General features: G+C 42.3%; 1 long non-coding RNA gene across 1 annotated transcript in view; it reads right to left on the reverse strand.

Annotated features, from left to right (window-relative positions):
- Positions 1-25,165, reverse strand: part of LOC142010981 (uncharacterized) — an 85,826-nt gene that overhangs the window by 51,483 nt on the left and 9,178 nt on the right. Inside the window, exon 2 of the long non-coding RNA XR_012644929.1 lies at positions 22,715-22,773. This is a non-coding gene — a long non-coding RNA (uncharacterized LOC142010981). The remainder of the gene's footprint in view (positions 1-22,714; positions 22,774-25,165) is intronic.

Genomic DNA, 25,165 nt, shown 5'->3' on the forward strand with positions numbered 1-25,165 from the left:
TAACCACAACGTTCAGTTTTCCATCTCATTAGTGTTAGAAAAGCTCAAAGTGATGAAGAATTAGAATCACCAAAAGGAAAGAAGTACCTAGCTTAATTGCTGTAAACGGTGATGATAACATAGTCTAAAGCAAGCACACTAAACACTATTGAATGCACTTTCTGACATTACATGGAACATGATGATTTGCTATTGCATATTGAGGAAACAAATATAGATAATCCCTTTTACATATTACAGATTTCTTCATTGTGTCATATGTCAGTTTTATAGCTATGCCAAGATTTCTTCTGCATTATGTTTTTTATCAGATTGCAAAATCCTATTTACTTCTGTTAAAATCAGGACAGTGACAGAGAGATAGTGGTGTTAGTCTGTATTCTGTCAAAATAAAAAAGCAGTTATGTAGCACTTTAAAGACTAACAAAATAATTTATTAGGTGATCAGCTTTTGTGGGAAAAACCCACTTCTTCAGGTCTATAGCTTTACCAGAATAGACAACATATAAAGCACAGAGGTCCAATATACAACAATTTTTGGACCTCTGTGCTTTATATATTGAATCTGTTCTGGTAAGGCTATAGATCTGAACAAGTAGGTCTGTCCCACAAAAGCTCATCACCTAACAAATTATTTTGTTAGTCTTTAAAGTCCTACATGACTGCTTTTTTGTTTTGATAGAATTGGGATAGTATTTTATAATGAGACTAGGAGATCACGTTATTCCATATTATGTAATAATATTATTGTTCCATATTTTTCTTACAGATTCAGTGAAAAGGCCCTTGCACAGACCACTTACTGGTTTTAGTCATTTAAATGTTAGGTTGAAAATATTTTGACTAGTATATTAAAGTGCCATGTTGATGGCAAACAGGCCGACTTTGGTCCCCACTCTTAATTAAAGGCTCACCTGAGTTGCAGATGTAGAATCCAAACCTCTACCTACATTTCTCCAGTGTTTGGTAGTGTCTGAATCCAGGGCCTTATGTCATCCCATTTAAAAATAAAGTTTAGCTACAAAGATTGTACCCAAATTTCACAAGTTTTCTGATCCAGGATTTTGATTCAGTCCATTTCAGTAGAGCTAAGGCAGCATAACACTCATGGCCAGAGCTACACTAGAAGCATCTATCAACAGACATTTCTGTCAGAGGAGATTTTCTGATAAAACATCTGTGGACAGAGTGTGGCATATACTAAAGTGGATTGAAAGAGCGCTCCATTCTGTCCACAGAGTGGCTGCTCTCTTGACAAAACAGCCAACCAGAAGCACAGCAGACAGGGCTACCAGTGTCCTGGAAGCCCTGCGCCCCCCAGAGTATCCACACAGCTGTTTTACTGACAGAATCTGTCAACAAAGGTGCTCTTCCTCATCTGGGAGAGGCAGAAGGTTGTTGGCAGAAGTGCCAAGTTTTGTCAACAGACTATTGACAGAAGGCATTTTATGTGTGGACCTGCAGCAAGTTTTGTCGACAAAACTCCATTTTTGTTGAAAAAACTCTCTAGTGTAGCCACAGCCATGGTGAATCAAGCCATGTGTACACTAGGTTTGAGGGTTTATTATTTCCTTTCTTGGAGTAGCAAACAGCAAAGTACTGAAATCTGTCTGTTTAAAACTGTTCACAACTCAAATAGTTTGCTCTAACAAATGCACAGGTATTTTGCATATTAGTTTTCACCTAGAACAAATGGTTATTATATCTTTTCTGTGTTTTAGCTGTAAATTACAGGTTAAATTTAGAAACTCTAAAAGCTACGTGAAAGTCTCTGGAGATTTTATTTGCATACTATATGATTATCGATAACTAACAAGTCATTATGCAAAAATCAGACACTCTATTATGCTAAGGCTACACTCTTTTTTCTATTTTGGAGTATATTCGTATCCCAAAATAGAAATTGCATGGCCAAACACCGCGCTCAAAATAGTAGTGCTGCGTGCCAGTGAGTTCAAAATAAGATGCCTCAGAATAAGTCTAGCCCTAGCCTTTAAGTGTAGAGGACTGTATAAACCGAGGGGATGGGATCTCATACCTTGTCACTCGACAAGGTAACCTAAGTGGCCCCCTGAGATCTTGGTGGAACAAACACCACGGGGGGGGGGGGGGGCTCACATCTCATTCAGATAAATGATTATATCCAGACCCCTGTGACCTGAGTTCAAGCTTGCCAAACCCCCTGGGTACAAGTTCAGGTGGCTAGCCTCAGCCACCAGCCATGCAACATCAGTATTGCTATTGTTAGCATGCTAACATGAGCAGAGCTCGTTCAAATCTATCTAGCCATGCAGGGAATCATATCTCCCAGTTGCTGTGCTGACCTACTTCAGAGATTGCTGTCCTCAAAGGGATATAATTAGGCCACTATGTTTTACATTTAATACTTTTGTCTTACTATTTCAATAGGATAAGCAGATTTTATTTTTGTCAAACATTTTACACAGAATAAATCACTTGAAACCGACAACAGTTATGATGAACATTAATTTCTGCATGACAACCACCAGTCAGCACTTTTCCACTGGATCAAAAGCCAGATCTTAAAGACAGTAAAGAGTAGAATAGATTAGGTTCTTGTTTACAAAGCAAAGAGTAACTGCACTTTCTTAAAAACTTTAATTACAGGTTGAATCTCTTTAATCTAGAACTCTCTAACCTGGCAAACTTTGTAATACAGCATGATTTTAGCTAGCCAGATGATCAATTATCATGGGTGTGGCCATGTTTCCTACTGTCCCCTATAGTTGATTTCCAGACACCAGTCCTGGCTCTCAGGGTTCTGTACAGTTAGTTAGCTGTAATTTACCCCTAAATGTCTTCAAAGAGCCCAGTAAGCAGCGGAAGCATTGGTAATGCTGCTAGACAATACTGATCTCCCATAGTCTGGCAAATTCTCTTGTCTGGCACTGGTCAGATCCCAAGGGTGTATGCCCTGAATATGCAATTGTTAAGCAGACTAACTTTCCAGGAAAGGAGCAAGTAAATACTCACCCAGAAGGTGAGTGAAGAACACAAGCACCTCCTAAGCAAAGAACCCCCAAAATGCAGATGAACAGTTGTGAGAGAGCAAGAATCTTGCAAGCTGGTATGTTTAGAGAACCAGCGGCAGGTGGGTGAATGTTTCCCAGAAGTTAGGAATTAGGCAGCTGAGGATGGATCACTTGATCATTATCTCTTCTGTTCATTCCCTCTAGGGCATTGGGTAATGGTCATTGTTGGAATTCAGGGTACTGGGCTAGAAGGATCTTTGGTCTGACCCAGTTTGGCTGGTCTTATGATTTTCCCTTCTCTAAAGGTATAATTCGACTTGGAAGGAATAAATTTTTAATTGGTACATGTCAATTTCACTGTACACAGACAAACCAACAAAAATATCTTCATCTGAAAATAATCAAAATTTAGGCAAAATAAGAAAAATGCTGCTCAATAACTTAGAGTTTGATTTAAGACTATTTGCTTTGTATCTCTTGACGTGATCTTGACAATTTGTATAACAACACTTACAAAACTAACTTATTGAATCTCAGTATATACAATGGGGATGGGCAACCACAAATGGTAGGTGGGCTGCATGAGTGGCCCTCCTTCACCCCACTGGGCCACAGCAGACTGCAGCTCCCTGGGATTCCATATACAGCCCTGTGACCCCCCACCCCCCCACATCTGCCTTTCCTCCGCCCACATGCTTCTCATTCACTGGAGCACCAGATCCCCATACTTACCTGCTCCTCAACCTCCCTCCCAGCTCTTTTGGAAGATGAAAATTGCCCGATTCATGCTCTGTCCCCGCTTCGCCCCCTCCCTCCCAGAGTGGGAATACCATAAACAGCCGATTCGTGGTGTTCCAGCTCAGGAAGCGGAGAAGAGGGAGGAGTAGTGATAGAGTGCAAATCAGGCAATCTGCTGTTCCTCCAAAAGTGCTGGGAGTGAGAGACATAGGAAGTGTGGGTCTCCAGTGCCCCAGCTTATGAGGGGTCCATGAGGGCAGCCAGGGGATTCACAAGCCACAGGTGGAACCCCAGTGGGTCATATCTGGCCTGAAGGTTTGCACGTTGCCCACCGCTGACCTACTGTCATTAAATAATTATTGTCCGATTTCACCTATTCTCTCACATCCACATAATTTCCTCCCTTGTGAAAATGTAAGTCGATAAAAATTGAAAACTGCTTAAAAATAAATACTGACATTATTTGTCAACATTACCTGTCAAAACTATTTTTAAAACTAGAGCTGTGACAAACTGAGGTGCTAGCCACATAAGAGTCTCACTCTTAGAGAATAAGCCCTTAAGAGACATCCCACCAGTAAGCATATCAAAAACTATCACAAATAGGTTCAAGATACACCATAGATAAGCACATAAATCTTTGCCAAATACATCCCAGAACAAAATTTGGCCAACATGTAAAATAGGATGTTGCAAAGACGGAATATGTCCAGGAAGATAGAGAGGTTGGATTCCTCGACTTGAGTATAGAAAGAAAGATCTGAGAGAACTGACCAGATGACTCTGAGGAAGGGAATCCCAGAGTGCTGTCCTGTCAGGATCCCAACACAGACAGTCAGGACAAGGATCAGAGCACGGGCAAGCATGAGGTGAGGCATAGCTGAGGTGTCCATAATCAGGTTCTAGGCCAGGGTCAATACCAATGGCTCAAGTATGCGTCAGGTTCTGGGTCTGAGACAGAAAGCAAAATGCAAATCTAGCCAAATCAAAGCCAAGAGTTGAATAAGGAGCAATTATGGCAGCTGCAGGGAATCCATGCTGTTGCCTGGACAGATTTCTGAAACGTCTCTTAATTTTATGTCGGGTGGAGAGCCAATCAGGAGTCACGAGGCTAGTGGCTGTCAGATCCCTTAAGGAGGGACTTCCATATCTGGTCATGGGCATTGCACTGCAAGTAAGTTAGGTGGCACTATGTAGATGCCTGCAGTTCTACACCCGTAGGGCCTTATGTGCCCATGTAGCTGCAATATATGTCACAGCTAAGAGCTGTCTTGTGGCAAAGGAAAATGAAGGCCTTCCCTTGATCTCACCAGTATCTTACAACAAGTCCCATAGGCTAATAGTACCTGGCATAAAAAGTATCTCCTTCAGCCAATTTTTAATTCATTGTTACTGAATACCCCCTTGTTCTCCCGTTATGAGAAAGATAAACGTTTCCTACTTTCAACATGTCCTCTCTTGCTCATGTCCTGCCTGAACAAAACAAGCCCAATCTTTTCAATCTCTCTTCATCTGGAAAATTTCCCATGCTTCTAATAATTTTCTTTGCCTGTTTTGCAATCCCTCCTTTATTTCTGCTGTATACTTTTCAGACAAGTTACCCAAAACTGACTGCTGCTGCTGAAACAGAAGCTTATGAACTACTAAAATATTAGTGGTAGGGTTATACTTAGATGTACAACATATGAAGATCTGGAAATCTCTTCATTCAGAAATTTTACACCAAAAAGGGGAAAAGTAAAGGCCATGCTTGACCATAATTTCACAAATAATTTATAATTTCTTAGGTGAGTTCATGAACTATAATGCTAACAGGGATCACATGGGAGACTCTGCATACCAGCTGCACCCTTTGCCTCTTTTCTCCAACTCCTGTAATTTCTATAGTTACATGGAGTATTTGGACAATGATCTCCTTTGGAGCCAGATACTCAGCTGATATGAATCTCCATAGTATCACAAAAATCACTGGAACTGTAGTAATTTATGCCATTTGAGGATGACAAAGGGCAGCATCATCTTCCCAAAAGTAGGGGGAACCAGAGAAACCTTCCCCTGAGGTCCCATCACCACCTTGCCCGTTCCCCTAACGCCCCTTCTTTTCTCTTCCAAGGCCCCACCCCATCTCTTCCCCCAGAAGGCAGGCCAGAAGCTAGAGCAGCAATGCCCAGCTATAAAAAATATTCACACTTGGAATTGTTACAGATAATGGGCCAAAATCATTCTTAGGATAACTCCACAGAAGTACTGGATACCTTGAAGTTTGTAATTCGGAAGAGCCTTATTGGTGTTAAAACTGTGACATGCAGTCTTTTGTACCTAAAGGCTAGAAGAGCCCAAACTGTAACCACCTAAGGTATTTCGCTAGAGACGAAGTTGTGACAGATCTCCCCCCCAGTTCTTTATGGAAAAATTGACTTATGCATATTTATATTCAGAACCCAGAGATGCTGTGAATAAAATGTGTTTCGTAGCCTATCCTATAATCTGCTGGATCTGTAAATCTTGTTTTTGTGCATGTATCACTTTGTTGTTGAAGTTATAAATATTGTCTACAAATTTGTATTCCTAATGTTTGTCTCTGTGAAGACCTCAACAGGAGTTTTATTTACCCTATCATGAGAGTATGGCTTGTGAGAAGATGGTAGTATTTAGCCAACCAAGGGCCTTGAATGGGTGTCAATCCACATCTGAAGAACTATTCTGTCTTCTTTCAGACCAGTTAGTACGCAATTGTCACATGAGCAAAATCACCCATCCTTATCCTTTGTAGGCAATTTCCATCTTGGGGTATACCTTTACACAAAGAGAAAATATTGAATTCTGTCTACAGGGGAAAGGTATAAAGAGAGCCTTGGGCTTCCTCCATCTTTTGTCTTCAGCCAGCCTTGGAAACCGCCTGACAGGGTAAGATTCTTCCTGACTTGAAGTTTTCACCTGATATGAAGGACAGCTATTTAGGGTAAAAACACACAAGTAAGTAGACTTGTAGTGGAATAGAAATATCAATGCATTTTCTTTTATTTTAATTTGGTAACTCATTTTGATTTGCCTGTTTTCTGAAAACCACTCAAATCCTGTTATTTTGCCTAATAAAAACTATTTTGTTTATAATCAAGCTTAGTGTAAATTGTTATTACCTGGTGAGGGATACCACTGTGCATATCTCCCTTTTATTGATAAATGGGGCTTATCTAATGAGCCCTCCCTGTGCACATACACACAGAGAAATGAAGTCTGAGAGAGATAGCTGTGTTAGTCTGTATCTTCACAAAACAAAAAAGGCAGGCCTGCAGAACCTTAAAGACTAACAATATTATTTGTCAGGTGACGAGCTTTCATGGGATAGACTCACTTCTTTAGATCTGGAGAATACTGATAACTGATACCTGAGACAGAAAGAATTTTTAAAAGAAGATTAAAAAAAAATAAAAATAACCCTGACAAATCAGCTAGATGTGGGGAAGGAAGAGAGAGAAGGAAGGGGAAAAAAGCCTCTGCAAGTGTCTATTAAGTTAAGTGAGAAGCCTGCAGTTACAGTGAATATCAAAGGTGGGGAAATTGTCTCTGTAATGCAAAAGATAATCAACATCTTTGTTGAGTCCATGGTGATAGGTATCAAACTTGAAAATAAATTCCAGTTCAGATGTCTCCCTTTGTAATCTGGGTTTTAAGATCTCTTTGTTTTAGAACACACACCATTAAGTGCAAAATAGTGTGTCCTGCCCAACTGAAATGCTCACTTACCAGTTTGTGTATTCAGATTCCTAATGTCTGATTTGTGTCCATGCATTCTTTGGTGAGGTGATTGTCTAGTGTGTCCAATATACATGGCAGAGGTTCTTTTGTTGTAGAGAGACAGATAGATTTTTGCAGAGTTTTGATCCCTTTGGGTGTGCAGGAAACCCAACTCTGTGCCTTGGTTGGGGGAGACAAGAGGATTTGGCTTAGCATGACTAAGGACGGCTACATCTAGACTGAAGAGATCTGTCAGCAAAAGATACACAAATTGCACAAAGCATTTACGTATCTCCTGCCGAAAGTTCTGTCAGGAGAGGCTTTCCCAACATCTGGCCCATCTACATGGGATCAAATGTCAGGACACCGCCCCCCCCCACCCCCCACCAATATATATTTTCTTCCTTGTGTAATGAGGATGACTGGGATGTCGGCAGAAAGCTCCTGCAGTGGAAGACTTCTATTTGGAGATCTCTGTGTTCCCAGCAGAAGCCTGCAATCTAGACACAGCCAGAGTGTGGCGGAGGGTGTGGGGGAAAGAGAGCAAGAAGGTGGGTGTCATTGGCATAATCAGCACACCAGGGAACTTCCCAGGGGGTTTTCTGTACCCCGTCACAGACGTTACACATGTCTCCAGGAAGAAAGATGTACATTTATCTCACTAGAAGAGCTATGGGCCTGAGGAAAGATTGCTGTGAACTTGTCCTAGAATTACAGAAACATAAAGGTACAGTGTTATTGGGGCTTTTTTCACTCCATTGTGTGGCTTATAAACACAAAGGACTCTTCAAATATAAAAGATAATGAACAAAAATAGATGGCAAGTGACATTTTCTCTATAATCCTGTTCAATGTAGTGATGTAATTGCCAAACCACTCCAATAAACATCAATATAGTGAGGGCAGAGATTAGGTACAGTCTGGATGATGCTAACACTTGTCTGGTTATTCCATCTTCTGACGACACAAGGTTGGGGGTAGAGGGAAAGCTGGAAGTTGTTACTGACTTCTTCTGCAGTAATTTGGTAATGTTTATTGTACTTGTGGTTTACAACTTAGGTAAAACCAGACCAGTGCCCTGATATAAACAGTATACATGTCAAAATACAAACAATTTTTTCTGCACTAATGCAAACTATATCACAGACAATTCATCATTACTACATAAGATCTGTGTGGGATGTATGCATATACCGTGTTATCATTTGAGTTCAGTCAATTCAAGCTCTAACAGGTATTTTTCAAGATAAAGATGAATGACATCACCACACTTTGCTTTAGGTGTTATACAACTCACATCTGCCTACACTGTGTTTATTCCACAAACTTTCCAGTAATTATGGATATTACCTAAGTACCTCATGTGTGCGCCAGCATTCTGAAACACACAAGGTAAGCCATGTACAAACACACTTTGCAAAATTGACTTAGCACCTGTGAGGGGCATGATATCATGCTTCCCTGGTGGTATTATTGTAAGCCATCATGTCATATTTGTTTGTAACAATGAGACAAGGGAAATAAATGATGCATGTGCCTGGGACAAAAAAATAACAACCATCACACTTTTTAAATCATTCAGCTTCCCTGGTATACCTAGTTTTTAAATGATATTTTCAGGTTGTAACCCCTATCTGCATGTGTCTCCAGTAGCAGAACACATGGAACCTAACGAAGGACTGGCATAAAACAACACAGCTTCACTAAACACATAGGAATCCTCATATGTCATAAGAAAGACGATTCTTGATTTAGCCCTAAGTGGAACATAGGATCTGGTCCAAGAGGTGACTACAGCTAGACTGCTTGGAAACAGTGACCATAATATGATTAACTGTAACTTCCCTGTGGCAGGAAAAGACACCACAGCAACACAACACTGTAACATTCAATTTCAGAAAGAGAAACTACACAAAAACAAGTAGTTGAATAGAAATTAAAAGATACGGTGCCAAAACTTAAATTCCCTAGAAGCTTCATGGAAACATTTGAAAGGCACCATAATAGAGGCTCAACTGAAATGTATACCTCAAATTAAAAACATAAAAAGAAAGTCAAAAGAAGTGCCACTGTGGCTTAACAGTGAAGTAAAAGAAGTAGTGAGAGGTTAGAGCCGTGTCTACACGTGCATGCTACTTCGAAGTAGCGGCACTAACTTCAAAATAGCGCCCGTCACGGCTACACGCGTCGGGCACTATTTCGAAGTTAACTTCGACGTGAGGCGGTGAGACGTCAAAGTCGCTATCCTCATCAGGAGATGGGGATAGCGCCCTACTTAGACGTTCAACATCGAAGTAGGGACCGTGTAGTCATTGCGCGTCCTGCAACTTCGAAATAGCGGGGTTCACCATGGCGTCCATCAGCTGAGGGGTTGAGAGACGCTCTCTCTCCAGCCCCTGCGGGGCTCTATGGTCACCATGGGCAGCAGCCCTTAGCCCAGGGCTTCTGGCTGCTGCTGCGGCAGCTGGGGATCCATACTGCAGGCACAGGGTCTGCAACCAGTTGTCGTCTCTGTGGATCTTGTGCTGTTTAGTGCAACTGTGTCTGGGAGGGGCCCTTTAAGGGAGCGGCTTGCTGTTGAGTCCGCCCTGTGACCCTGTCTGCAGCTGTGCCTGGCACCCTTATTTCGATGTGTGCTACTTTGGCGTGTAGACATTCCCTCGCAGCACCTATTTCGATGTGGTGCTGCGCAACGTTGAAGTTGAACATCGACGTTGCCAGCCCTGGAGGATGTGTAGACGTTATTCATCGAAATAGCCTATTTCGATGTTGCTACATCGAAATAAGCTATTTCGATGTAGGCTTCACGTGTAGACGTAGCCTAGGAGGAGTAATTTAGAAAGTGAAAATTAAATTCTGGTGAGAAAAATAGAAAGAAGCATAAACTCTGGCAAAGGAAGTGTAAAAATACAATTATGAAGGCTAAAAAGGAATTTGAAGTACAGCTAGCCAAAGAGTCAAAAAGTAATAAAAAAAAATTAAGTTAATCAAAAGTAGGAAGCTTGCTGAAGTACCAGTGGAACCACTATATGATCATGATGCTAAAGAAGCATGAAAGGATAAGTCCACTGGAGAGAAATTATATTATTTCTTTGCATTGGTCTTCATGGCTGAGGATTTGGGGGAGATTCCCAAACATGAGCCATTCTTTTGAGGTGAAAACTCAGTTACTGTCCCACACTGAGGTGTCAGGTTTTAGACAAAACTGATAAATAGAACAGTGATAAGTCACCAGGACCTGATGATATTCACCCAAAAGTTCTGAAGGAACTCAAATGTGAAACTGCAGAACTACTAACTGTAGTCTGTAACCTATCATTTAAATCAGATTTTGTACCAAATGACTAGGAGATAGCTTATGAGACACTGGCTTCAGAGATGCTCCTGGCAATTAGAGGCTGGTAAACCTGATTTCAGTATTGGCAAAATTATTTGAAACTACAGTTCATGAGCCCAGATTATGGCCTCTTGTAAACAGGAAGCACCATGAATTTATTACAGTAATAACAGAGCTGTGAAACAAACCAGTAAAAGCACAGAAATTCAAAGTTAATCGCATACCCAGTCTCTATATTGTACCTTTTACTTGGGGTGTGTAAACACCACATTCCCCCTTCTGAGGAGGAATGCAAATGAGGGAGAGCAAAAATGAAAATGAAGTGCTGATTTACAAATCTCTTGCTTCATTTTCACAATCACATACAATCGCGTTTCCAGAAGGGTTTTTCTGAAAATAAAAACAGTTGTGTAGACAAGGTACCTTAAGAAGAAAAAAAGTTTTTGAAAGAACCCTTCTTCCTGAAACAAAATAGAAAGGTTCTTTTGAAAATGGGGGGATGGTAGGGGGAGGGAGGGGGAGTTTCCAAAGGAACCACATCAATATGGATGTTTTTGTTTTTGGAAAAGCCACTTCTGGAAATGTGATTGCATGAGATTATGCAAATGAAACAAGAGATTCGTAAATCAGTGCTTCATTTGCATTTTTGGTCTCCCTTATTTGCATTCCTCCTCTGAAAGGGGAATGTAGTGCAGACATAGCCTTACTGTCCAGATACTGCCAAGCACGTGTGCTAATAACAAATGACTCCCTATTCAAAGCAGAGGGAGGTGAAATTTTATACATGTTGGATGACTAAGACTACTTGCCAAGGACCACAAAGGGGATCAACCAAGAAAAACACTACAATGCAAAGCAATGTCTCTACTCCACTTCTGGGATGACTTTCTGTATGGAAACCCAAGCAGGAAGCACTGCACCCTCTTTGTGTGTCCCATCACTACAAGAGGCTGTAACATACTCCCACAGAACATCAAAGCTGCAACATAAGTTGCCAAATATTGTCTCACATTTTCATCTACTTTAACAGAGAATTTAAGGTCCCACTGTTCAAAAAAGTGTTACCACATTCTTACTTGTTGGGGATTAATACCAGTTATGTGTGACAAAAGTGCTGGTATGTCTTCAGTTTGCATTCATACCAAATCTAGTGTGGTGTGTAGCCCTTGAATTGATCTATACAGATGCAGGCAGCAGTCAAAACGGAGGAATGTCAATCATCAGTTTACTCATTGCCATTCTCTACCCACATAGTCTTCAAAGAAAAATAGCTCTTTAATTGTACATAGTTACAGATGCCTGTAGTAAGCAATGTGGATCTGGTTTCTAGAGAAGCTTTGTATTTAAAGAGTTAGTGCAAAAGTTTGTCATCTTTACGTTTGTATATTCAAGGTTGAGATTGATAATGTAATGGTGAGCAGTACAGTAAATTTTTAAACTAGGACTATTTACATGACTTTTCACTGAGGGGACAGAAACAAAGTAGTTGTGTGTTTTGCCTAGTTTCCCTAACTCATAAAATAAGGCATTATATTAACCACTACTAGATACAATATGTTTTTCCATGGTAGTTGGGGATACTGAAGAATAGAGGCCTGCAAATCTGTGGGTATCCACTTTATATTCACAAGAAGTCTTGTAGCACCTTACAGACTAACAGTTATTTTGGGGCATAAGCTTTCATGGGCAAAGACCCACTCCCTCTTTGCTCACAAAAGCGTATGCTCCAAAATATATTAGTCTGTCAGGTGCCACAGGACTTCTTGTTGTTTTTGAAGATACAGACTAACTCAGCTACCTCTCTGACACTTTATATTCATGGGTATCCACATCAGCACATGTCAACACAGATATCCGCGGCTCATTTTTGCAGATACACACAATTCTCCTGAACAGCACATACTCTCTGGCTGTAGGCACACCCTTTTGTTACTGTCTTTTAGTTAAGGATACACGAAATTGTCAACAATATATCCTTTTCTCAGAAATATTGAAAAAGTATGAGACAGAAGCAAGGTAAGGGAATGCAGTGGAGTTGAGAGTGAGAGGTTATGAGTGACGATAAGTACACAATTTTATAAGAGTTAAATCACTGAGTCTTGTGGAAGTGGTTCCTTCCATTTGACCCTTCTTTCATCACTTTCTTCATGTGATAAGCTAATACAGGGTGGAGGTGAAAATAAGCAGGTGTGCTCTGCTGTGCAGCTTTGGCAACAGCTGGCTGAGCTGTGGCTAAAGCCAGCAGTGCGCTACTTAAAGAGCTGGCAGGGACCCGGGTTGCAATAGGACAGTACCTGTAAGAAATGTTGTTACTTTCACCCCTTGAATACAGGCAGCAAGTAGCACCCTGTTTCTTTTAACTCTGCCAATCGCATGCACACTGTTGGTGATTGTTTTTGCCACCAGAATGATGAAATACATTCACTGGCTTTGGTCACAAGAATACTAAACACTCTGCTTCAGTGTCATCTGTCAAACTGGAATAATAATAGTTGCTACATTACAAATAGTATTATAGTGATACATATAACCTGTTCATTCAGGTACAGATATCTGTATCCATACGTGCCCTGTATCACCTGATTCAAAACCCAGCAAAATGTGTATCTGGTTATATTGCTCCTTCATGGATTGAGAATTAGTATTTCAATATCTGAATACATTAAACTTTATGGTGCTTTTAATTGGAGAATATCCATTATGCATATACGTCTAATCTCGCTACTTGCAACATAATACTTAAATAAAACCTCTTGATAGGTGAAATTGAAACAAAAATCAAATACTTATGAGCCTACACAAAGTTCACTCTGGAAGGCATAACTCCCCTGGAGGGAAATTGGTTTTCCCCTACATGTGGGCTGTCAAGTTCATGAAATTGCCAGGCACCATTAGGGAAGATCCTGGCCAGATCTCTAATGAGCATTCCTTATTTTCCATAGTGGAAGAAGGGTGGCCCAAGTAGAGGAACTGGGAACAACACTGACTGGAGAGAAGGGAACAGAAGAGAACAACATGGGGCACATGGAGAGGGGCCTGGACTCTGGCCCTGCCCTGTACAAGCTGTGATCTGTCCCAGTCCAGAGACATTCAAATCACAGTGCATGTTTCCTCTTAGCCTTTGATCATACTGGGCAACAAGTGATCTCCACCATCATCTACTTCACCTGCTGGGTCAATCCCCCTGCAGCTGGTCCCTGCCAAGGCTCCAGACTGTGCATTTTTGCCCCCATGGACTTAGCATTTCCCAGGTTTCAATAGTTAGCTAGATCTCCTTCTTAGGTGCCAGGGCTTTTACATATGGGATCAATGACAGAAGCCTATTTATAGTGAGCAAACTGATGAGAATAAGTCCCTAGCATGTAATTTAGTTCTCTTTTTCCAAAATAAAATTAATTTAAGTGTGCAGGGATGCAGCACCCATGGGGAATGTCACTGAACAGTTTGACAGTCTTCCCATTAAATGGAGAAAACATGGGATCCATTTAATTTAGCATCAAGGTGTAGGCGGAAGTCCCCAGTGATTTCAATTTAAAAGCAGATTAAGAATTCTACAAACTTTACTGGGGCAAAATGTGAAATGTTTAGTTGAAGTGAAAGCAGAATTAGAGCCTACATTTGTGAAGGGGACATCATGACGCAATGTTACTAGAAGTGCAAGGTGTAGCTCATTCGTTTACTAGAGAACTTTAAAAACTACTAATTTGTATGTCTCTGTAACTTCTGAACTCTGAGCCTCACACCAATGTAACATGACCTCGCTGTAAGGAAGATTTATAATGAGCTCTAGTGGAAGGAGTTGTGATTTACATTGTTTATTTGGAGTTCCTTTACAAATGTATGGGGGATACTGACCCAAAGCAATAATCTAACTCTTCCACTTGAGACCTCTCCTGGTGGATTCCCAAACACACCTCTAATGCTTCTGCACCATTCTCTAACACTATCACTCTAGGAAAGTTTGTATTAAAATATGATATTATCCCTGCCAGCTCTAGGCTAGGAAAGGACTGTGAAATGGTGAATTCCCTGTACTTGTACAGCCCAAAGCCACTGATTTTAAAAGGTCTGGACTCCAGGCTTAGCTGTAGTAATTTCAGAGAGTCTCAGAAGGCTGGAATTTAGGCCATTCTTCTTGAAATGTCAATGACTAATCCACACCAGTTTAACTGTTAACTAATTTATAAATCCATATGTGTGAGGAAGCTATAAAGATCACTCTTAAACTTTATAAATCCAGCCATAACACTTTGCATATATTTATTTTCACTCAACTGAAATTTGTGCTCTTTACTTACTGGAAAAAACTATGTTTGCAGTGACTAGCACAAAGGATGTCTGACAGGGCCTCTTCCTGTACAATAAATTAATAAACACTAAGTTGATGGTGGAGATCAGCTAAACTAAATGTAAATCCAGAACAGTAAACGTATTTACCTGATCTTGTTTATAGTTTAGGTATATTAATGTTCCAAGTATTTTGCTATTCAGGTTTCAGGGAAGAGTAATTCATGACCTGCACTGAAGAATAAATCTTGCAAAATATTGAGTTTAGTTATATTTCATAAGGAATCAGAATTCTCCGGGATCCACGTAACACTGAAGTTAATCCTCTGACATTGGCAGAAATGTATGAATGATCAATAGGATGAAGATCCCAGACTCATTGCAGATGAGAAAGTCTCACTCTCTTAATTCCACAGATTTTATTGCTCCTGTTGGAATTCTGCAAATTTACTATGGTCCCAATGCAACAATGGCAGAATTCCAACAGGACTAATTTTATGCAGAGGTTTGACGGGTCTCGCATCCCCGATGTCTTAGCATCAGCAATTCTGTTCTTGCTATTTCTTAATGGTTTTTGTGTTCATGGTCTTGTAAGGAACAAGCAGGAGCAGCACTTCAGTTATGGCCTTTCTGTAGCAGCCTATACTAACTCTGACCATTTGTTCTAATAGTTTCATTAGGATTATTACTAGGAACACTGAGCTCATGAGCTCTGGGATCCACATAGGTGTAATGCAGTCTGTAACATTTAAGTTATAGAGCAGCATGTCAGGTCAGGTTGTGTGTCTGGTTTGCATGCTGATTCCTTTACCCGCTCCACAAACCCATTTAGGAAATGGCTGTGAAGGAGTTGCGAGGCAGGGAGGGGAATTGATTTTATAGGTGTGTGTATTTGTGCTCTCTGATATCCAGGCCATGGTCAGGTTGTAAAGTGGGCTGCGGCTTGCCATGCACCAACTACAGAAAGCAACAGAGAAATGCTCCAAAAGAGAATGTCCCAAATGGCAGTCGCTACCCGCCACCTCAGGCAGGAGCTTTCAACAGTTGGAAGCTTCCGCTTGGTGTCCCTGGGCCTGCAGAACATGCCCCTCCTTAGGTGTGCTCCTTTCTGTGTGGTGTTTCTCCAGGACTTCATGTGCACTCACATCTCCTCCCAGCCTGCTTTGGATCCTTCACTACTTTTCGCATTGGACATCAACTCCATTCATTTTCATCCTTGCCAGAAGGCAGGTCATTCCACAGGAAGGCAACAGTGCAAGGCACTGTACCCCCTCCCCGGCAATTCCTTCCCTCCCACCCCCGCACCCCTTGGCCTGTAGGAAAACTCCAGCATAGGCATTGGCACTAGATATTGTTTCCTTCAGCCCTCTTCATGTGTGGACATCTTTTGGCTGGAAAACCATGAAAATGTGGAGCAAAAACCACAACTATCCCCGTGGTTCTTTAATAAAAGCTCTCCTGCAATAGGAGATGTGGGATCTGTTTGGGCAAACTTCGTCTTCTGGGAACATAGAGCGAGATGAATCTGATTTTCTACTAGGCATTGAATCCAAAGTCAGGAAAGAAAAGGAGGGCCCAAATCAGAGTCTATGGCTATGTCTACACTAGGCAAAGTAAGTTGACTGCAGATAAGCAATTCTAGCTATGGCAATTGCATAGCTAGAATCAACCTATCTGTGCTCGGCTTACTTGGTTTACGTGCTGAACATCCTTACTGAACAAGGTCAACGGGAGAATCTCTCCCACTGACCTCCCTTACTCCTCACTTCTTGTGAGGAGTGCAGGAGTTGCCTCTGACTCCTGAGAGGTCACTTTTGCCCATCCCTAACAGACGCGCAAAGTCGAACCTCAGAATTTGACCCTAAGCGGGTTCATCTTCCAGGCTAGTGTAGACATAGCCTAGGTGATAGGGGGAGAATCCTTTATCAGTTCAAGTCCTGACAAATTCTGAATCCCAACAAGACTGGCCCAAGTCTGATTTTGTCTTAAATTGCTGCAATACCCCTCTTCCCTGCTCATTTACACTGCCTACAAGTGTCAGTTTCCTCTCCCCGCGAATGGCGTAATCTCCAATAAGAATGTGGGTATATAATTTATATATAAAACCCCTAAGTTTCCTTGAGAGATCTTCACTTTTATTGCAAAACATAATCAATGTAACGTTCTCCCACAGGCAGATATAAATAAGGCAGCGCTGAGTGAGTAAGTCACCAACCATGAGAAAAACGTCTTATCTGAGAAGTCTCCCTATTAATAAATGACTAGAGCTGCCCCAGCCCACATTGTATTTTGCCACCTACAACAAAGGGATACTGCATGCAGTGGGAAGACGGTAGTGAACAAATGGGGTCTCTGTGGTAACGTTTTATTTAATCTGGCAACATTCAGAGAATCCACTTGCAGCTAGAGTTTTCACATTGGAGCCGACCTTTAATGGTTTTTGCTGTAGGTTGCTTTCATTTCCTTTATTTATTTTGTGGAGGTTCTCCCCTCTTTGCTATGCGGTATCTAAAAATGAACCTACTTGTACAGCACCACCCTTTTGATCCCAGGCACCATCTGCTTGCCTGGCTTCACTTCTCACTTAGCACACTCTGTACTTCCTTAGGGACGGATGCATCCATGGCAAGAGCATCTAACCAGAGAGATTTTTATTTGCTGGGCATTCATTCCATAATTAGGGGTCATCAAATGAAATTAATAGGTAGCACATTCAAAATAAAAGGAAGTTTTTCTTCAGGGAGCACAGTCAACCTGTGGAACTCCTTGCTAGAGGATGTTGTGACGACCGAGACTTTAAAAGGGCTCAAAAACGTACAAGATAAATTCATGGAGGATAGGGCCATCAATGGCTATGTGTCAGGATGGGTAGGAATGGTGTTCCCAAACTTTGTTTGTCAGAGGCTGGAAATAAATGGTGGGAGAGGGAACATTCAATGATTACTTGTTCTGTTCACTCCTTCTGGGTCATCTGGTAATGGTCACTGTTGGAAGACAGGGTACTGGGCTAGATGGACTTTAGGTCTGCCCCAGTATGGATGTTCTTAAATCACTCCTGCACAGTGGAGCTGAGTCAGAGGGATCGTCTTTCCTCTGTGTTCTTAAAAAAGTTGATTTTGCTTCCTCCAAGCTCAGCACTTGGGGATCGGAGGTGGTGCTTGTGTGTGAACATACCACTGCCACACTCAGAAGTTAAAGCCTTTGCCTTAAGGCTACCTTTGTAACAGCTGGCTCTTGGGATGGGGGTAAGGAGGCACAGTCTCTTATTTCCTCTTTTACCCTTTCGGAAGTGGTGTGTTTAATGTGCTGCCCCCACTGATGTAATGAGGTTTCAGTTCTGTACTGCTTTGCTGAGTGAACAACACACACAGCAGAGCCTGAAGAAAACTGACAATGCACAACGTGGCACAATAAACCCAGGCCTGACATTATCCCGCTGCTGGAAAACCTCTCCATTTACCTAAAGCTGGGTCACGGGCTCTGTTTTGAAGCTGTCATTCAAAGAGGCTGATTATTTCTACTCCAGAAGTCGGAAGTGGTCTTACCCACAAAAGCTCATTACCTAATAAATAAACATTGGTCATTAAGGTGCTACAGGACTGTTTGATTTCTTTATGAAGCTACAGACTAACACGGCTACCCCTCTGAGACTATTCAAAGAGAGAAATATAAGGGATTAACAACCCTCTGGTGATGGCAAGACCCTGCCTGCCTGTGGTTTCCAGTGAGGTCCCTCCTATTCTCCCCTTGGTGCAGGGCAAATCCGAACTGCCCCAGAGCCACAAGGGACCCTGACCCAGGCAAAGGAATGAGATTGCTGCCACACCAAACAGTGAAAACAGGGATCATTTGCACCTTCTTTTTGCTGGGGGAGCCCGAGACTGATAGCAGCGGGAATAAATGGAAGGGCAGCTGGGAGCAGAAAAGAAGCCTTGTAAGAGCCACAGCTTCATGCACATTCAGCTCCCATCTGCAGATGGCACTGGCAGAGTCACAACACCCCTTCCACTGCTGCACGGAGATGGGCTCCCCTCCCACCTCTCCCCAAAGAGTCTAGGCGGGGAAGAATGGAAGAACAGAGAGCCACCTGGCAGCACCATTTCCATCCTCTTTCTAGGAGGACAGCAACCTTATGCGGCTTAAGTTTGTGTGGTTCTAGATCTGTACCACTGAAGGAGGTGGAGAGCTGGGGAGACAGCCTCCTTCCTGCCTCAGGGCACAATAACCCCATGGGACTCCATTATAGTTTCTTTCTATTACAGGGAGTGCCGGGGGGGGCGGGTCATACTGCTAGGCCTGGTACAAATACAGACCAGAAAGCCCCAACAAGCCATGCCCCAAAGGGGCATGAAACCAGCTATGAAACGATACATCAGCCAGTAAATTAATTGTCAGCCAGCAATAAAAATAAAGTAACAAAATATTATTCCAGTCTTTTAAATGCCGGCTGCTTCAGAGCCTGGGCCCATTTCTGCTATCTTCACACATCTGAACTACCCACTGATTCAATGGAGCACATGGGTCCCAAGGCTGCACAATCAGGCTTTCTGTTTGGTTGTTACAAAGGCTTAACTGAACAGCAAAAAGGTGTGTCTGCATAATGCAGCAATATGTAGTAGGACATTAAATAGAAATAACAAATAAGATGTATTTGTATGGAACCAATGTTCACTTAATTTATATGATTAGCTCCATTAGCTTTGATGGGACTTTTAATGGGAGTAGGATTTGGCTGGTTACCTTTTACTGCAGTTTTTACTTGCATCCTCCCAATTAACTTTACCTAATGCAAACTGTAATTACATCAGTAATTTGAAAAAAAAGAATACATATTTTAATATATTATTTATTTACTATATTGTAGAGCATGTTTTGCTGTGATGCATGTTCTGCTTGTGTGCTGAAACCTAGAGCTTAAAGGCCTTTCAGGGCTGCTTAAGTGCAATGCTATGAAGACCCTAATTTATAGATCAATACTCAAAGTAACTGGATGTAATTTTGTTGAACACATTTAGTAATCAGAACCAGGTATGTGCTATGCATGATTTCATGTGACATCAAAAAATAGAGGGCTTCCTTAAATAAGTACAAGGGTGTAAGCATAGTTCAGCAGGGAAGCCAAAAATTGGCCCACAGAAACATTCTGATCTATGGAAAGTCGAGCCACAGACTCATCAGTATAGCAAATTTTTCATACTTATGCCAAGTGCTGACACAAGAGGTGCAGTTGATAAATGGATGCATTAAACAAACTCTCAGTTTCCAATTCTGAAGACATAAAAGACGATGGAATGGGGAAAACAGTTGCATTAAGAATTGCTCAAAAGAGCCAAGAAGTGGGAGCGATGTGCGCAGAAAAAAGGAAATGAGGAAAAGGAAAAAGTGGGGAGGGGAACCCTACACAGGTGTTCTTCATGAAGACAAGAGTTCTTTGCTTGCAAATGACTTAGATTTGAAGAAATCTGTTAACTGATCTATACTGTGCATCAGCAGACAGTGTGCGTCCCTGTTATGTCTATCTTCTCTACCACTCAAATGAAAAGGGAATCTTCTATGGGAGCAGGCAGCATAGGGCCTGGAAAGCCATATAAGGTCTATTACACTAGGACCATGTCTACACTAGCCAAAAATTTCAAAACGGCCATGCAAATGGCCATTTTGAAGTTCACTAATGAAGTGCTGAAATACATATTCAGCGCTTCACTAGCATGAGGGCAGCCACAGCACTTTGAAATTGACAGCTCCATCTGCTCATAGGAATAAGGAGACTTTGAAGTAGGCTGGGTCCTTTTGAAAAGGAGCCCCGTCTGAAGGAGCCGCGCGGCGGCAAGTCGCATTAATTTCAAAGTGCCACGGCCACCCGCATGCTAATGAAGCGCTGAATATGTATTTCAGCGCTTCATTAGTAAACTTCGAAATGGCAATTTTGAAGTTTTTGGTGAGTGTAGACATAGCCTAGGGGTGTGTCTACATGGGCACAAATCTTCAAAATAGCCATGTTAATGACCATTTCAAAGATTACTAATGAGGCGCTGAATTGAATATTCAGCGCCTCATTAGCATTAGGACGCTTCCAGCTGCGGCGCTTCAAAAGTCCTGTTTTCAAAAGCTCACAGCTCGGCACAGCTACACAGGGGTCCTTTTCGAAAGGACCCCGCACCTTTCGAAATCCCCTTATCCTGATCACTGATTGGAATAAGGCAATTTCGAAAGGGGCAGGTCCTTTAGAAAAGGACCCCCATGTAGCCGTGCCAAGCCACGTGCTTTCGAAAGTGGGGCTTTTGAAGCGCCGCAGCCGGCAGCGTCCTAATGCTAATGAGGTGCTGAATATTCAATTCAGTGCCTCATTAGTAATCTTTGAAATATGGCTCCTGCAAAGATTTGTGCCCGTGTAGACACAGCCTAGCTGTTTGGCACTATTCCTATTTTACAAATGAGGAACCTGAGCACAGAAGACTGTTGTGTGTTTATATTAAAACAAACCACTATGTTAAACTGACACTGTTACTCAACAGATCTGCATTATGGTGTACAGCATATTCTAACTGAATATAACCATATTCCATCGTGTCAGAGAAAACCAACATTCAGTATGAGGAAAGGTATCAGAATCTGGCCCATAGTGAGAAAAATACGTGTCACTATATGTCATTCCTGCAATAAATACAGCAAATGCAGTAGAAGTTTACAGTGTACAATACTAATGTTGTTGGGAAATGAAGAACTCTGTAGACATTTTTGTTTGTCTCTTAATATCTGATCTTGTTTTCTGTTAGTGTTATGTATTGCTAGGATTACCTCTCTATTATCCAGAATATTTGAAAATTGGGCAACCTCCTGGTCCCGGGGCTGCCAGATATGAAAGAGTTTACTGTACAAAGTTTACTGTTTAGTTCAGTGGGTCTCCATACCCAGATTATACAAACTGTCCCACTGACCCTGCCTGACAGTGCAGATGAGAAGGAGCTGATTTCCATTCTGTCTCAAGCAGACTCAATTCCTTCCACGGAATCTTTACTCCTGGGACAACACACCTGAAATAAAAGAGCTCAAGTTTCAGACCTTGAGTTTGCTGGCTTGGCAGGTGGGAACACTTCCTTTCCACAAGCAGACGCACCTAGTTCAATGTGGTAGAATTGAAAGGCAACAACCACTGAACCTCACTAGGGTGCTTCTACACTGACTTTCAAAGGTTACACAGTAAGTCAATGGTAGACATAGAAAGGAATCCAAAATCACCAAACTCCCCACCACTAGACAAATTTCCTCTCCTGTCTCTGGGGTAGTAGCAATAAGAATTGAAGAGGTGAAAACTGGAGGGTGGGAATTATTTTAATTTTTAAAGGGAACAGGAATTAAATGAAATTGTTTCGATTGGGGTGTGTTCCTCAAGTGCCATCTAGCATGAAGTGCCATGAAATACACAGGACATCACACTAATAAAGTACAGCCACAGTTTTTTCATAATGATTGCATAGTCTGGAAACTTTTGAGAGCAATTCTGACGAGCTTTTTTAGCCATCACTCAAAACATTCAAAAGGTTAGCTGCAATGATGGCTGTTAACAAATTACAGCAAATGCTGCACTGGTTAAATGTAATTTTAGTGATAAATTTCTCACCTCTCTAGAAGACAAAGCTCTGGCTCCACAACTGAACTCAATCCAGGAGGGTTACATAACTGGAAAGTGAAAAAGGAGACTAAAATAAGTTTCTGTAGCTTTAAAACTTTCCTTCATCCTCCAACACCATCATCCATCAGTCGCCTGCAGCAAGTCTATTGAGGAATTGCGTGCAAGCGTTACCATAACCTAAGGCTTAATATAAACTAAACTTTCTCAGGTCACTGGCAAATAACAGGTATATCCGGTTGTGCCTTTGTACTTGCCTGCACGCAAATTAAAAGCTTGTGGTAAAGTAACAATAATCACAGTCAGTCAGGGAGAAACGGAGGAGTGTGGGGGGCAGGGGACTAATAACCATGGGATTGTGCTATTTATCATCTCAAAGCAGCCACTGCTAAGATTTTGCTTGCATGCCATTCACACCTCGGGGGGCTGGTCTGGATCTCAGCCAACCAGACCCACAAAGGGTCTGGTGCAGCCACTAATCCCTTAGGAAAATCGTAAAAGATTAGTTCCCTGCACTGTTGCTGTTTCTTCCCCATGTAATGATATAATTGCCTGTTATGGGTGTTTTAAATTTCCTCTTCACTGGATGGAAACAGCCACCCTCAGAGGCAGGATACAAGGCAAGATGAACCATTGGTCTGCTCCACACCATGCAGGCCTGCGCTCTCCAAAGAAAACCCTTATCTTACTCTCCTGTTCTCAGCTATGTTGCAGCCATCACTGCCTTTGGGAACCCTCCTACCAGAGGCTGACACTACTTGCTAACTCAGCCAGAGGGTCCCCATGCCTGGCCTACCTCCTGAGAGAGCTCACCGGATCCCAGCAGCATTGCTTCTGGAGGGAACAGAGTGTCTATTCGCAGCATTGCAGCTATTGCTATTTCTCCTGTGCCTAGTGAGGACATTGCTTCCTCAAGAGGCAGCGACTCCCTGCATAACCCCATAATTGCGGCTTCTGCTTCTTCCACTGGAAGCCTGATTCTTGACTCAAAGAGTGCATCTGCTGCTGCCCCCTGCCAATGGGGCCACCCTATCTGTGTGCATGTTTGGAAGATTGTGGTGGTGGGTAGTGGGTATTATTTACTTGCTTCTCTTTTCCCTGTGGGTGTGCTATGAGATTAGCAAGCATTAGCGAATAAGTATTACCGGAGTCATGACAAGGCCCAACCTGCCCTACCTGGCACCCGCAGTCTTGTTTTTCTCATGGTCTTGGCCACCTCTGAAGGTGAGAATAACAGACTCATTCAGAACCCCATGCACATGTCCCTTGGGTTTGCTCCCAATACAAGAAGTGATACATATGGGTTCTTTGGAGCTGCGGAACTCGGCCTGGAGCAGAGAGGATAGACATTAGGGCTGTGTTATCACAGGGTTAGCCTGGAGGGTTCAGCCAAGATCAGAGTCCTCTTGTGCTAAACACTATAAAACCAGATTGTTATTATTATCTGTATTACTGTAGAACCACAGAGCCTGACTAATGAAGAAGGATCCATTATGCTTAGCATGGTACAGACAGAACAAAAAGATCATCCCTACCCCAAAAAGCTTAGTCTCCTAGAGGGTCTGCTAACATTGCAAAGGAAAAGAACTCTCCTGAATACCAGTCCAATGCCCTTTCCATTAGACCACACTGCCTCTTTGAGGAGTTTTCTCTTCAAGGTCCATTTTCCCAGGCTGATGAAACCATATGCCACGCTAACCATCACTGCAACAGTTAGCGTGAGCTACACCCCTTATTATCTGACTTAACCCACACTAGAGATTTTTTGTGTGTGGACTGGAGTCTGAATAATGGCAACACTCAAATTCCATTTCCAGTTGACACTGCAGTGATGATTTATCTACCACCAGAAGGTATTATCATGGTCATCTACTTCAGTGATCTCCAAATTGCAGGGTGCAGGAATGTTCCAGAGAGTGAACAAGGCCCCATGGGGTTGGGGAGGGAGTGCTACCCAGCCCTGCTCTATCTGCAGCCACAGCTCCTGCCCCAGCCTTGCCCCCCGACTGCTGTCCTGGCATCTCTCAGCCCCCAACTGGCAGACCTGACCACAGACCTGGATTTGGCTCCCAATCACAGCTCCTGCCCAACCATGGCGCAGTCATGGCTCCGCTTCCAGTCCCAGGTCCTGACACCAGCTGCCAAGGTGGGTGGACAGATTCCACTACAGGTGAGTGGGGGGAGAACGGGGCGGGAATTCAGAAAGTTTGTGGATCTCTGATCCAGTCCGACCTCCTGCACACTGCAGGCCAGAACCTCTGATTGAGTTACTGACATCTTCAAATCTTGCTTTAAAGAATTCAAATTGCAAAGAATCCATCATTTACTCTAGTTCAGAGAAGGAATAACTTGTGCCACTCGCTGCTGATGAAAGTGAACCACCTTCATCCCCTACACCCAGAGTCTCCGCCCACCTGATATGGGGAGAAATTCCTTCCCAAC

This window comes from Carettochelys insculpta, chromosome 3 (genome assembly GCF_033958435.1).
Source record: "Carettochelys insculpta isolate YL-2023 chromosome 3, ASM3395843v1, whole genome shotgun sequence".
Lineage (NCBI taxonomy): Eukaryota > Metazoa > Chordata > Testudines > Carettochelyidae > Carettochelys > Carettochelys insculpta.